We start from the raw sequence: 16471 nt of genomic DNA, 5'->3' as shown, positions 1-16471 counted from the left end.
ATTCTTACGATCAGACCACAAGTGGTTGGTCTCTGTATTCCGAAGTCCGGAAATCATTGTAAAGAGTGAAAAATAAAGGGTTTCGTATACCCTTCCTGTGCATCTTGTCTACCTCCCACATTTATTGAACATAGCTTTAGTAAGCTCCCTGTTCCGAATCAGGTCTTTGCACGTTCCCAAAGCAAGTAAGGCGAAGCACTGAACCTGATAAAACTAGAAAATGAGTCTAAAATTACTAAAAGGCAAGTTTTGTCAACAATAGCGAGAATCTTTGACCCACTTGGTTTATTGGGTCCCGTGATAGCTAAAGCTAAAATATTTCTTAAGAGACTATGGGTTTTGAAGCTCAATTGGAACGATCATGTACCTGATAAAGAAGCCAAAGTATGGCAACGGGATTTTTCTGAACTACCACAAATATGTAAATTAGAAATTAACAGATGCATTCTTGTCACAGTAGCAATTGTTATTGAGTTACACGGATTTTGTGATGCCTCCGAGTTAGCTTATGGAACTGTAGTTTATTGTAAATCCATCTCCCAATATGGTGAAGTGGTGATAAGGCTGGTAACAAGTAAATCAAGTTTCTCCTATAAAGCAAGTTACTATACCAAGATTAGAGTTATGCGCAGCTGTATATCTTGCGAAGTTAATGACTTGAGTAATATCTGCTCTGAAACTTAATGTGAATAATGTATTTTTCTGGAGTGACTCTTCGATAGTTTTGGCTTGGCTGGAAAAGGAGCCCTGTTGTATGAAAACGTTTGTTGCTAATCGAGTTGCGGTGGTTCAAGAAATGACGGAGGTGCGACAGTGGCATCACGTCCCGTCTAAACAGAACCCTGCGGATCTCATATCAAAAGGTGCTGATCCGGTCAAACTTTAACTGTGTGAACTGTGGTGGAGTGGTCCCCCATTTCTTCTTCAACCTGTGATGACTAAGTGCCAAGATGATATCCCTGAGGAATCCGAAGAACTGTATCTTCGCGAATTAAAACCACCAGCAGTAAGTGAAATATGTGCACTTATTAACACTTATGAGCCATTAGATGTCATCAATAATTGTTCATCTTATAACAAATTGCTAAGAGTAGTGGCTTGGTGCAAGAGGTTCTTGCATAACACCAGACATCCATTGCATGCTACACGCGGAACGTTGACAACCAATGAACTTTCTAGTGCGTTATTGTGTATTGTGAAAAACGTTCAAAGGACTTCATTTGTGACTGAAATACAGTGCTTAGAAAAGGGATTTCCTATTCATAATAGTAGTAAACTATTGAATTTGTGTCCATTTTTAGATCATGTTGGAGTACTCAGAGTGGGTGGCAGACTGAAAAACAGTGACTTAATTGAAATGAGAAAACATCCTATGATTCTGCCAACTAAACATAATTTTACTGTAATTGTGATTAATCATTTTCATGTTCTTTATTTTCATGCAGGTTCTGAAACAACCCTATCACTTATAAGGAGTAAATTTTGAATTGTTTCTGCAAGAAATTTAATTAGAAAAATTATATTTAATTGTATGATTTGTAAAAAGGTAAATTCTAGGTCTGTGCAGCAACAGATGGCTGACTTACCAGCTGCGAGAGTGACCATATCAAGAGTTTTTGCGAAAACAGGACTCGATTTCTGTGGTCCATTTCTGGTAAAAATTTTGTAGGTAGAAGTAAACAGGTAAGAAAAGTATTTGTATGTATTTTTGTATGTTTCACTACGAAGGCCTTGCCCTTTGAAATTGTTAATGGTTTAACAAGTGCAGCATTTATAGCAGCACTTAAACGCTTTATTGCCAGGCTAGGTAAACCCTCAGATATTTTCAGTGATAATGGCAGAAATTTTGTGGGTGCTCATAGAGAATTAAGAGCGATTTTAAAATCTTTATTTAAGGATAAAAGTGAGGAAGAAATCAAAGGTTATTTGTCTACTGAAGGCATAAATTGGCATTTTAATCCTCCCTCTACTCCTCACTTTGGAGGTTTATGGGAAGCTAGTGTGAAATCCCTTAAATATCACTTGAAATGTGTGGTGGGAAAAACAATTCTAACTTATGAAGAATTTTTTACTATGATTGTTCAAATTGAATCTGTACTTAATTCTCGCCCTCTTTGTCCCATATCAAATGATCCTAATGATGTAGAGGCATTGACACCTGCTCACTTTCTTATTGGTTCATCTTTAATTGCATTGCTTGAACCTAATTTTACAGAGATTCCTATAAATCGGATAACTAGATGGCAAATGATTCAAAAATTAAATCAAAATTTTTGGAAAAAATGGTCGTCTGAATATTTAAACAGACTCTTAAATAGATCTAAATGGTATAAAGGAAAAGTAGAACTGAAGGAAGGAGATTTAGTTTTAGTAAAAGATTCGGATAATTACTCTCCTTTAAAGTGGCATTTAGCACGAATTATTGAAACCCATCCAGGTCAAGATAATATTATTCGAGTTGTGACACTTAAAGATAAAAATGGAACCTATAAAAGACCAACGACAAAAATTGCACCTTTGCCTTTTGTTAATGAAAGCGTTTCAGTTACTTAAATTGTATTTGTAGTTAATTATCAAGTTTGAGTTTGTATAATTGTTATAACCATCATTATTATTATCTTGGAGTGTTGTGTTTGTAATTTATAACTTGTGTTCTAAATTTATTGTTGAATGAAACATTCAAGGCCGGGCTGGATGTTGACGCCAAAGGCACCATCTGTGAAAAATATGTAATATTTGTGTTCTAAAACCATGACGCTGATGTTTTTATAGCGCCACCTTGCGGCCACTCGTATTGAGTTTTGAGTGTGTTCTGAGACGCCGCCGAGAGATGTGAACTAACTATGCGGCTTTTTGAGTAATTAATAAATTTTAGTATATAGTCCATTTTTGAGTTTTTGTGTAAAGTGATTTATTTAATTATGAGTTTTACTGAGCTACTGACGGGCCCAACATCCTTTTATAGATGAGCAAGTGATACCTTATTTTGATAGACATTCATGCAAAATGCTTCTTAAAAGAAACCCTATGGTTTCGTGTACAAAGTTTGCTGTTTTGTGTTCCTAGGAAGAGCACTTATATCATTTTGATACATATTTCAGGAGAATTTGGAAAGTCGTTGACTGATTTTGGATTAGATAGAGATGTTGTAACTAATATTTTAAGTGTAGTGGAAGTTTTTCAAATAATTACTTATATTTTAAAAACTTTTTACATAACACAGGCTGTTGTTGAAATTTATTGAGCTAAACTTTCATGCTGCTGAAGCATGTTTTGAGAACAGATTAGAAAATGGTCCTATTGAACCTGTTAACAAAACGGTAAAAGAACGTTAAACACATTAATAGCATTTGATATAGAGGTCGGTATAGCACTAATTCGATGGAACGACAAATCCGTCATAGCTACGGCAACTAACTTTAATGCAATTTATCCGCCTTCAGTGACCAATAGGTACTCAGTGAAAGAAAAAAAAAACCTGTACCCTTAAAGTAACCTAAACTCATCGGAAATTGCAGCAAATATGTCGATGGCGGGGACCATCTTCTGATCGGGACCTATTTTTACGAATTTTATTTATTCTAACTCAATTACATGGAAACTTTATAAGATTGCTGCAGACCGCAAAATTTATCTGTTAGATTTTCAGAACGCTAGGTTTGCTGTAAACAGGGAAGAATATTATAAATATTCGCAGCCTTCGTCTAAAGATGAAAAAGTGAGGATGAGAATGAAGGGTGCATCTAAAGATCAAGTCTGCAATTTTCAGAATATAAAAGGCTACGAATTTTATGTATATGCATATACTGACGGTGTTGGCCAATCATCTTTCTTTAAGAGTTTAACCTCAAGCGAAACGAGAAAGATCGCACAAATCACATTATCGAGGAAAATTCAACAAAACGAAATCTAAAAGATGCAAATACTGTTATAGTCAAACGATAACAGTTTGTAACATGTTATGGGCTTATAACAAATGTTTCGTAGATTTCTATGCATCCAAAAGTAATCTGTTTTGACTGACGTTGCATTTTTGCAACATTCTGTATCTTCAACAAGAATAAATTTTTTTTCTGCTACATTTTATCTCTTAATTAGACTCTAATTCTTCAAAAAAATAATCTTTATTAATTTCCTTCAAGTGGAAGATAGTGCTGTCATTAATGAGCTAAAAATAGAACAAACCTGAATGTAGCAATGAAAAAGCTTCCTTTATGGAAAACTTTATGGAAAATGATTTAACTTTCATTTAGAATTATCAATTCTAAATGAAAGTTAAATCAACACAGACAGTGTTTGATTTAACTTTAATTTAGAATTGATTTCCCTTAATGATACAGTAAAAGCTAAAATATAGTATTTATTTAATATAAATATTATCATATTATATTCAGTTATCGCAAGAAAAATTTTCGCTTGAAACCTGCTGCACGTTTCAGAATAATTTAATATTTCCATCAGTGAGGAATTCATAAATAATGCATATTTTACTTGATAAAATAAGGGAGAAATAAATTACAGAACAAGATATGATTCAAAAAAAATTTTTTTAACTCTTAGGAATTCTGAGAATAAAATATGCTGGTATGTTACAGAATATTATTCTTGAGAGCTCTTTTTATCAAGTTAGTATGAGATTTTTTGAAAATGTATTTTTCTTTTAAATAGTTTCAATTTATTAATCTGTTATATGTTTAAATTTAAATACATAACATTAATATGATATAAGGTTATATCCTTTTTGCAATATGTAAAATTTAATGATTGCCAAAAAAGAGCAGATAGGGTAAATATTCGAAATTTTTGTTGCAGAATTTGTGATATAATATTAAAATTGTTAGTTTATAACGTATTTTCTCCTTCTTTTCTGCGTGCCTTCTTGGTGTAATTGGACATAAATTCGAAAGGTTCAGGGTTGAAGTCCCGGAGAGGGCATTGTCCCTTTTTCACATCTACTTCTTTGAAATAACCTAATGACTCTGCAAATGGTGACCGAATTAAAAGGTTGTAGACGATAATTTGTCACTATCAGGATTTGGTGATTGGGTCCCCTTATCCCCAGTCTCCCTTTAAAAAGGGTCTTATATACGATATAAGGTATTTTCTGCATCCTTTCCGCATGTCTTCGTGGTGTAATTGTAATAATATAACAGGAGCAAAATTTTACAATAACTACATTTATATCTTAAAGTTCCATTCAAAATCTATTTTTCAGCCTCCATTATTTAAGCATTTGTCGAGGCGTGGTACAAGGTTTTCGATGCCTTCTGCAAAGAAATCCCGTCCAATGTCCGATAACAATTGTTCGGCTGCAGCTTTCACTTCGGCATCCAAATAGCACCGTCGTTTTGAAAGGTCTTGCTTCATGGGCCCAAACACCTGAAAGTCAGGAGGTGAAACGTCTGGGCTATATGGAGGGTGATTTCACACTTCCCACTTAAACTTTTTCAGAAGTTCGCACGTTCGTTTTGCTTCATGCGATCTTGTTTATGTCATGCAGGAGCACAATGCCTTTCGACATTTATGTATTAGTTTACGTGGCAATCGATTTTTAAGTGATTTCCGAAATCGTTTCAGTGTTTCACAATAAGGAGATGCATTAATTGTGGCACCCTTTGGCATTAACTCTGTATGCACCACGCCTTCTCTGTCGAAAAACAGCGTCATTATCACCTTTCCTGCCGACGGAACAGTTCGACACTTTGTTCGTGTCGGGGAATTGCAATGTTTCCACTCGAGCGAACTGCGTTTCGTTTCAGGTGAGCAGTGGTGAATCCAAGTTTCATCTTCAGTCCCAATTCTGTCCCAAAACTCATTTCCTTCCGTTTGGTAACGTTGCAGAAATGCAAATGCCCACAAAACGCTTTCCTTTATATTCGTCCGTCAATGGACGTGGCATCCATCGAGCACAAACTTTATGAAATTTAAGGTGATCGGCAATAATTTTATGCATACTTCCCTGAGAAATATCCAGTTCATTTGATATTTTGTCTATCGTTATGCGTCTGTTTGCAAGAATGCATTCATTCACGCGAGCAGCGATTTTAGAATTTGTTGCAGTTGATGGTCTTCCCTCGCGCTCAGCGTCGTTTATATCTGTACGCCCATTCTCAAACATGTTGCACCATTTCGCGATAGCTTGACGTGACATTGCATTTTCACCATACACTTCATACAACTGTCCTTAAATTCCAGTGCAGTTGCACCTTTTTGCCGACAAAAAACAAATCACTGCACGCATTTCCAATTTGAACGCTATTTGCAGCTGTCGAGACATGTTTGCGACTGATTATCAGAAAAACTAAACTTGCCTCGGGAAAGCTGCTACGTCACGCGATAAAGGTACATGTCTGAAGTGTTGCCACACAGTGTCACCCAAATAGTCTTAAACGGGACATATTTACGCAGTACTGGAACAAGCGTTCTGACTGACCTACGTTACAGAAAATTACAACAATAATGTTTGCGAATTACAATTCTACGAATAAAAAATTTCTTAATTATTTCTCCACATAACAAACACATCGGGAATTGAGAAAAGTTCGAAATTTACAGTTGTTTATTGCAATGCTCCAGTTACGGCTGAAACACTTTCGAACTACTTTCTGAAAGCTGGAGAACAATTTCTTATACCATTTCCGTAACACATACGTTGCATTTTATAAAATACAAGAATATTACTTTAAGTCTGCATTTCTTGACTGAAAGATTATGCTTAGTTCGCTAAATTACGCCAGCAGTACAGGAAACATTTCAATAACTCCTTGCATTCTGTGTGCATAAATGCAAAATATTAATTAATTAACAACCCGGAGTGGTCATAATTCTCGAGACTGAAGAGACAAGCTAGGTAGAGTCTTCCTAGTTAGATCCATGTACAGCCATGCAATGTATGTACGAGGGGGCGTCAAATGAAAACAATAATTATTTTTTAAAATATTATTTATTGGTCACACAGGGTACAGAAGTAAATCACTTTTCAACATAGCCCCCTCCTCGTTCAATGCAAGTCCGCCAGCGCTTCGGAAGAGCCTGAATACCTGCAGAAAAAAATGTCTTTTGAGCGACGGCGCAACCACTCGTGCACCGCGTTGCGTACCTCTTCATCGGAGTGGAACTTCCTGCCGCCCATTGCTTCTTTGAGCGGACCAAACAGATGGAAATCGCTCGGTGCGAGGTCTGGCGAGTAAGGGGGATGTGGGAGGTATTCAAATTTCAGCTCTGTGATGGTCGCAACCGTTGCGCGCGCCGTATGGGGCCGTGCATTGTCGTGTTGCATCAGCACACCGGCTGACAGCAATCCACGTCGTTTCGTTTAGATGGCAGGACGGAGATGATTTTTTAGGAGGTCCGAGTACGTAGCACTCGTCACAGAGGTTCCACGTGGCGTGTAGTGTTCCAAGATGATGCCCTTTTCGTCCCAAAAGAGGGTCAGCATAACCTTCCCTGCAGCCGGCTGTGTCCGAAACTTTTTGGGTTTCGGTGATGAGGAGTGGCGCCACTCCTTGCTCGCTCGCTTTGTTTCAGGCTGATGGTAATGCACCCATGTTTCGTCACCAGTGACGATTCGTGACAGGAAGGCATTACCGTCACGTTCAGTACGCCACAAAAGGTCTTCACACGCATCAAGACGTCGCTGTTTCAGTTCAGCGTCAGTTGTCGGGGCACCCATTTTGCAGACAGCTTATGAAACTGGAGAACATCATGCACAATATGATGTGCCGATACATGACTCATGTGTACACATGCTGCAATTTCGTCTATTGTCACACGGCGGTTTTCCAAAACGATGGCTTCAACGGCTGAAATGGTCTCTGGAGTCACTACGCGCCGATTCTGCCCGGGGCGTGGAGCATCGGCCGCGGACGTAACACCATTTGCAAATTTCCGGCATAATTCATAGATTTGTAGCTGTGACAAACACACATCTCCATACAGAACCTTCATTCGCCTAAAAATGTTAATCGGTTTCACACCTTCACTTCGCAAAAACCGAATCACAGAACGCTGCTCCTCGCTGGTGCATGTGGCTAGTGGGGCTGCAATTGGAACTGTTATTGCATCTGCCGGCTGCTGCCATCTGGGAGATATCCGACATACTATCGCAAACAGGCATGCCAACTTACAGCTCACTGGCGCTATATGCGGATTTTTATTTCTACTTTTATTGTTTCCAGTTGACTACCCTACGTATATCCTAATCGCCATGCAAATTTCACAAATTAGCATCCTAAAATCCATAAAATTAACCCTTATTTCACTTGCACTAAAAGTGCGTTTAACCTTCATAAACTACTGGCGAATATCATCCTGTCGTTAACTTAATCCAAAATTACCAAGTAAACACCATAATTGTAAAATCAGTTAAACATTTATATGTAGTACATCGGTTGGAAGCTAGAAAAATATAACGTAAGTTGAAGTAAAACACCGTTCCTTGTGGATCAAGATTGGAAAAATAATCTTAAACATTTACATAAGATGATCTAAAATAAAATATAACCTAATATCTAATAAATATAAATGAAATGTAACTTCCAATGCAAAAATTAGCAAAAAGCCAAAGCTCACCGAATTAATTACAGCTATCTTACCAGCTGGTGAAATATACGAATCACAGTACCACTAACTAAAGCTGTCAGATCTGTGTCACTAACTTACATCCTTACTCGCTATGTAAACCCACTTAACCTATTTAAGACATGATATATTTTTATAATAATATAAATTACAAACTACATTTTTATGTACTTTTATACAATTCATAGCTGGTTTTGAACTGATCTGTCACATATATATGACGAAGTTACTTAGAATAAATGTTCAGAATTTAGCTTTATCAGAACATAGCAAACTCAAATCGCCAACCCCACTATCTCTTCAACGATTCGAGCATTAGAAAAAAATTTTCTATTCTAGTAAGATTATCGCTAATGTTTCAAATTATGTGGATTTTCTGGGTTTATTTCAGGTGTAAAGACAATAGCGAATGCTTGACTAAATTAAGTCTTCCACGAAAATATCTGTTCCAACGAGTGACCATGTAGCTGAGACCGCCGAAGACTGGTACCCCGGTTCAAACTAGTTGAATGGACCGTCCGAATGGACATTTTTTCATGGTACTATTTTAAGATTCCTGATTCAAAGATATTCCAGTTGTCATTTAGTCGAGCACCAATTGTACATTCAGTTAAGCTTTTCTAAATATTAAAAAGTCAACAATGCTTTCAGTGGGTTGAACTCTGGATCATCCTATTGCTAGCTGAACATGCTGCAACTAAGATCACAAAGGCACACCATAGAGAACAGAATCTGAATGCTAAGAGAAGAATATATCCATTTTCTTAACCTTTAAATATTTCGTCATAAACTGTGACGATTATTTGAAGTTCACTGATAGTTAAGTTCAATTTAATTGCTGTCCTGATCTCTCTTTTATTAACGTCCCATGTATTCCATGACATGTTTTTAGGACAGGAATGTTAGGAAAGTGAAAAGTGTGCGAAAAGGAATGAAAAAAGCTTATTAGCTTAAAGAAAAAAACCGGTGTTTTGCTTAAAATTAATGGATTTTGATAATTGTAAATTCCAAAGGCAAGTCTCCAAGTGTCACATTTGTGATGGACCTCTTAATTGAAACTCACCAGGAGCAGAAAAATAAAGTTTGTTAAATCTGAATCGATGTTTGTGTATAAATTAATTATTGTCACAGTAATAATTCACTGATAATTACGAAATAACCTTTAGTGAAATGCCGTTATATGGACACATACTTTAGTTTAATTAAAATAGAAAAATTACAAAGTAATGAATAAGTATACGAATCAAGAACTTATAAATAAATTTATCATGCTCAGAAAAGATAACTTACACAATTTTAAGTTTAACAGATTTATTGTCTTGTTATATATGTCCCAAAGGGATTTTAAAACACAATAGGCCACAAATGCAAAACAATGCATTTAATGTGTTGTTTCACTATGATATGAGACTCGGAAAGATTCCTGTTTTGCATGACATTCAAAGACTTTATAAACAGCTAATATTGAAATCCGGCTAAGAATATTTGCTATACAGAACTAAGACAAATAGAAGAGAAATCTCAGGAGCACAGTAAATTTACTAATGTTTTTGAGAAAACAGCTTATGAAATTCTATTTTCAAACATATATTCATATCAGGAACATTGAGGAAAGGAACTTCGAAAATCAGTATATAGTGACAGATTATTGCATAAAATTCAAAACGAGCTTCTCTGAGAGCATCTGAAATAAGATTATGATATGAATATCCAAAAGAAGTAAAGAAACAAATACTTGGGTAATGATAATTTTACATCTAATTTTATATAACGATTCTCTGTTTTGCTTGTCAAGGTTTCAACAAATGAAAAAAGTGTTAAAGATAATGATTTCATCTCTGGTGATCTTAGTTTAATCAACTTATATGGATAAAAGCATGCAATTTTGGACATTCTTCCTTATTTTCTTCTTTTCTGTTATACTAGACGTAGAAATATAAAACAATATATCTATTTTTAAGAACAGTTTAAAACGAGCTATTAATAAGAAAAATAATTTAAAGTAAAAATATTTGAAGATAATTCCTTTTCTTCATTAAATAAAAATTTTTAAAAAGAAAAAACAATTCTGTAAGATTTCAGATTTTAAAGCTCGCCCAAAAGAGTTTGTTAAGGAATTTTACGCTCTCGCTGAGCTCGCAGTCTACCAGTCTGCTGTTAACTCCTGCTACCACCCTGTTTTCTGTCTTTTTATATTTATTGAAGCATTATTATAAGCACTGTTTTCTTCGAACGTACGCAATATACAATTCAACAGCAAATCACAAGAATTTTGAAAGAAACACAGCATGTGTTTAAAACTCTCTGTGTAGTGCTAAGTGTTGGTATACATTTTAAAATTTTTTTCAGTCTTTTCTCAGTCGACCTGTTCAGTTTGCTTAATAAGATAAATTAGAATTTTTTTTTTCATTTTATTACTAATGTTTTGTATGTTAAATTTTATTAAATATGACGTTTTTCATACTTACAAAATTCATATACATTACGACATGCACATAAAATTCGATTCAACAGCAAAATCACAAAATATTTGAAAAGATCATACATTTAGAATTTCTGGTAGATAGGTTCGCGAGCTGGAGATAAAAAATGTTCTATTTCGTACAGTTTTGACAATACTTGTTTTTTTCAAGTCGATTTTGTGAATCAAAAATTCTTTAAGATTAAAAAAAATATAAAATAAATAATAAAAAATGAAAAACGTCGTTGTATGCAAATACTGAATACTTTTATTGAGATAGATCACGATTAAATGCATTTTTATTATTTAAATCTATCCAATGCAAAAGTAAGAAACGATTAAGAACTTCATTTATTGCTTTGAAATAGCTTAGTTTGCTAATCCGCAAGACACAGATTCAATTTGAAAAATACATATCTTACATTTTTCCGAATGGTAATAAATGTATATGAAAAGTGAAAGGACGCATTTATAGAGGTTTGACACAAAATCTCCTTCTAAAAATTGAATGTAGTTAAAAAAAGAAGTATCTAAAACAAGCGACATCTCTACATCAATGAATGATTTAACTCAATATTATACCTGGTGATTTGAAGCATTATGTTTACCTAACATTATACGTATGATCTGAAGCATTCGGACAAGCAGTTATTCCCATATGAATGGTTATCAATATGCTTATTTCTAATTTATATCATTTAAATTGATTCTGTGTATTATGAATGAAATTTTTACTTTTTGTTCCCATTTGATTTATTGCATGCAAAGTTTATTTTAGCTCACACATGATTTTTATATTAATCATTTTTAAGATGTTCTGTTCCTTATATCATTTATCCTTGGAATGAAAATTAGTTTAAATTTAATTATCGAAAAAATCTTTAATTGAAAGGAACCATTGTGGCAACTCGTTCAAAAGCTGTTTAATTCTGAGACGTCCATCTCTGTGCTCATCCAAGGTTTTATTTCTGTAAAAGTTCAAGTTTAGAATTACATATAAGTCGTTGTCAAATTATTTACTTTTTAAAAATTAGTTTGTTTGGTATAAACATTTAAATATCCTGAAAGTAGACAAAGTAATGGTCTTATTCAAATTTAATTATACATATAAAAACTTTTATCTTAATAATCCTTTTAGTTAAATTTGAACACTTGTCTAATCTTTTGGAGAACTTCAAGTATTAGTGAAGCCTGTAATTCATCTAAACACAGAATGGTTAAACAGATACTTCTTAATAGCAAATTACGATTAACTTTCCTAACTTCTCTGATTAACGTTTGCTTAAATTTCACAGTTCACAGATTTTGCCGGTTAATGCATATTTAAAAAAAATTATGAGCCTACTGTACTGATTAAGTATAAAATGTGAAAAAAATAATGTTGTCGGAAGTAGATTTTATTTAAGCAGAAGAGTTTTCAATGATTTAATTTTATAATCATCTTCAACTGCTGCTACAAGAAAGTACCACAAACAGAAATGCAGATAGACGAATTATCGAAAACATTTTTGTAGCTAATCATGGCATTCTCTGTAATGAAGTGGAAAAGAAAAATAATGAATCTGTGCCCAAAATGAAAGAATTCTCATTTACAAAAATGCGTAGAATGAAAGTCACATAACTAGTTGTGGTTTTCTCTACCACATTTGCTTTTTGATATCATAATTTATTTTTGTCACAGTACTTTCGTTGACAGCGTTTCCGATTCAGAGACTACATCTTTTTTTAAAGTACAGCGGAAACTACATCATCCTTTAATGTCATCGGATGATCCATGACACCGGTACACTCACAAGTCTTTTGGGCTCTCACTGCAAAGCGTAACCTAATTTCTAGAATGCAAAAGGTAAGCTAATCCTTTCATTCGTATATAATACTGGGAGCGAAACGGTAACCAGTTGCATATAACAGCCTCAAACTGACTGAAATTATATTTTAGACTGAAACCTCAAATGCTTTTGACTTGTTTGTTTGAATACGGAGATTACGATAAGAAGTTTCAAATGACCCTCAGTGCCGTTTTTCCTGCTAGTGTTTCCTGATTAAACTAGAGTCGGAGAAACATTTTCAGAGTAAATTCAGCCAAGGCTGATTAATCTGCGTAGCATTTCTACTGTTTTGATGCCTTGCAATTATATAGATTGGCTAGATGCGAGAGCAAAAAAGCAACCACCAGAGATAATTTATATTATCCGGTAGAAGAGAGTAAAATGAACTCTAGATGGCAACGACGTTACAGAGTAATGCGCCAGCGCAAGTATAACAAAAGTGGTTTCGACGTCCGTCGCAGAGAGGGTTGGGAAGCTCCGTCAGCAAGAGAAGGTGTGAAGATTTATTTTCGTTCAGTGGTAACGAGCGCCATCTTGCCTAACGTCTCTGATCGTGTCACCCACTCGAATTCTCTTAAAAGTTTTCTAAATGTATTAATTGCATTTTGTGTCTGTGTCATCTTGTGTTGTGAATAAAGGAATTCATGCATCACCAGCGCTACCTTCCTTACAACTGGCACATTTACGAAGTCACAAGAGAAAGGTGCGTCTGAAAGCCAGTTAATCGTTGGAAACGTCATGGCAGACGTCAACCTGGGGCGAAAATACTATCAGAACGAATGACGTAAAGACTTCTAAAGTAATTTTCGTCTTATCAAAATAATCATTCATCTATTAAATATGTTTTCAGATAAAGTTGATGACAGTACGCTGTCTATGACTTATTTTTCCTTAAGTCAAAAATTAAGGAAAAATGTTCATTATTTTTTAATATGAAGTACTGCATTAACTTTCATTTTAATTTTTTGTAGCGTCAGTTAATTCCATTATTGCTTATTTTTAGCATTGTTTTATTTCTCAAAGCATTCCTTATGCATTGAATTACCATTCATGGAATTAAGAGACGCAAGTGTCTTGAGTACTTTGTTACCGAGTACTACTAATTGGAATTAATTTATTTCACTACAACTTCTCATTCTTCTTTAAATTTGACCCCACCAGTGGCCGTGTCAGTTTTCATGTTAGCAGTGTTAGCTTTCACGGTTTTCCCCATGTGTAAAGGGAATATAAGCCATTTTCCTTTAGAAAGCCCTTCATGGAGGCATCCATTCTGTTAGGCAGATAGAGCTCATGGCTCTGCCTTAACCTTTCGTATATTATTGAATTTTAGATTGATTTAAATACAAACAGATATTTGTACCTGTGGCAGTGATAAATGGAATCTTCCAAACGAAAAATGGTTTTTCACTATATTAACATTTTTATTTCAATGTACACATGTTTATTATATTTGAAAATACCCTATGTTTGATTCAGTACTATAGTCATAAACACAAGCTTCATTGAGACGACTTTTTGTTTAGCAGCTACACTTTAAAATATAAATTTAAAGCATAGAAACGTTATTCTTTGCGAATAATAATCAGCGTGTGAGGTTTCGACTCATAAAACAAGCCAGGAACAAATTGCTTTCGCTTTGCTTGCTTTTCGTTTCTCTTCTTTTGGTCATACAACTAAAACAATTCCTCAGCACCTAAATTCCTTCTCGTGAAGTTGTTTCTCAGCCGTATATACAGATGCACGGTACACGGTTGACGCGAAAGGAATTTGAGAGGTAAGTATTCTCTGTATAACATCATTTTCAGAAATTTTACGAGGGTGTTCGAAAATGTTACGAGTTTCATGGTGTCAAATAGAAAGATATATGGATACTTGCTAGATAACATGAGGAAAATAAAGAAACCATTGGAATTGAACCACATGCTTCTTATTACAAGTGAAAGGATATTCCAGCTAATCTCATTTTGAAAAAATACATTTCTGTGCGAGAAAAGTTACAACTGAGTTTTATCACAGTGAAAGGAATTTGCATACACCAAAAGTTGATAATCCTCACACTTTATCTACAAAATTAGGTTTGAGATTGTGAACGAAACAACAGTAAAAGCTGAGTTTAAGCATATGAAATCTTAAATCTCACTCTAAACCCAGATTTTCATAGATAACGATAATGCAAAAATATTCTTATATAATTATAATCGCATAACATAAAAATTTAAAAATTGCAATTCGTAACTTAGTTTATGCGTATAATGATAAACACTGCTCATAGTTTTTCTATTAAGCATATATAAAATAAATGAAATTGAATGACTTTGTAGTGAAATGCTCTTTAATGAATTTAGTATTAAAGAAAATGTATGAGGTTTTATATATGAGTTCAAACCCAAACTGTTGGCACCAAATAATGCAAAGATAAAGAATTACAACTGTTAAAGCACGCAGGAACAAAACGTAGCGTGCACGCACAGTTGGAAACATGCTTAAAATCCCAAAACCTCAGTTTAATTGCTAGTCAACTCTTTTACATTCTGGTGAAGAAACGGAAGACAAGTTATGGTAAAGGCTGAAATTATAAATAAATCTCTAATTTAAATAATAAGCTTGCAAATATATAGTACAAAAAAGTATAACTGCAGTGTAATAAAATTCAAAATAATGCTCTTAAATCGCATAATAGTAAACACATAAAAATCTTCCTAAAATACCGCTTCCAATAAAAATGTTACTGTTTAATCAAAATCATATACAGTTTACAAAAAATTCAGATACAGAACACCTAAATCTGTTGTTATTGTAACTTAATTTCAATTGTCTTATTTTATCAGAACACGTTAACGAATTTTATCGTGAAAAGGAATACAAGACTGAGTCTGTCATTGCCATGAACCTTGAGGGCCATTTAGGTGACAGGTGACAGGTGACGGAGGACGGAGACACCCGATGTGTAACAGAGGTAACCAGGCATATGTCCCGCGCCCTTCCCTATCAAGTGGCAGCAACTCCCAGGAGCATCATGAGGCCACTTTGGGAGTTTATTGAAGAATTTTATGTAATTGTGCATGGCCATACAGGGGCTTCTTAAGAATACATTAGTTTGGATAGATAGGCGAATGATTTGTTACATCTTGGTTTGTTAAACACTAATTACAGCATATACAAACACTTACACTTGCACATATAAAGACACATATAAAACACTTGTAAAATACATATAAAAGCACATATATAGCACATATAAAACATGTAAGCACATTATAGAATAATAGAAATTAGATACTAGTTTGCACACATTTATACAAGTAAAACACATACTTATGATGAAATATAATTAAGCTAATATATAGTATACACTTACACTAAAGACACATATAGATCACATGTAAAATGCGCATATAAACATACATAAAGCATGCAGACACACTGTAGAATATTAAATTTTTTTATTATATTGTAGTAATTACAGATGAAACTTTACGCTGTAGAATACATTATGCAATACATTATATCAGGTACACAATACTTATTTAATTTGAATAGATATGCAGCGCTTTTTATACACATAATGCTTACAGAATTGATACACAATATAAAAAGAGAT

Source organism: Stegodyphus dumicola, chromosome 3 (genome assembly GCF_044657685.1).
Source record: "Stegodyphus dumicola isolate Sdum_Otavi_A_Nest chromosome 3, ASM4465768v1".
NCBI classification, from domain to species: domain Eukaryota; kingdom Metazoa; phylum Arthropoda; class Arachnida; order Araneae; family Eresidae; genus Stegodyphus; species Stegodyphus dumicola.
This window is presented reverse-complemented; position numbering follows the sequence as displayed.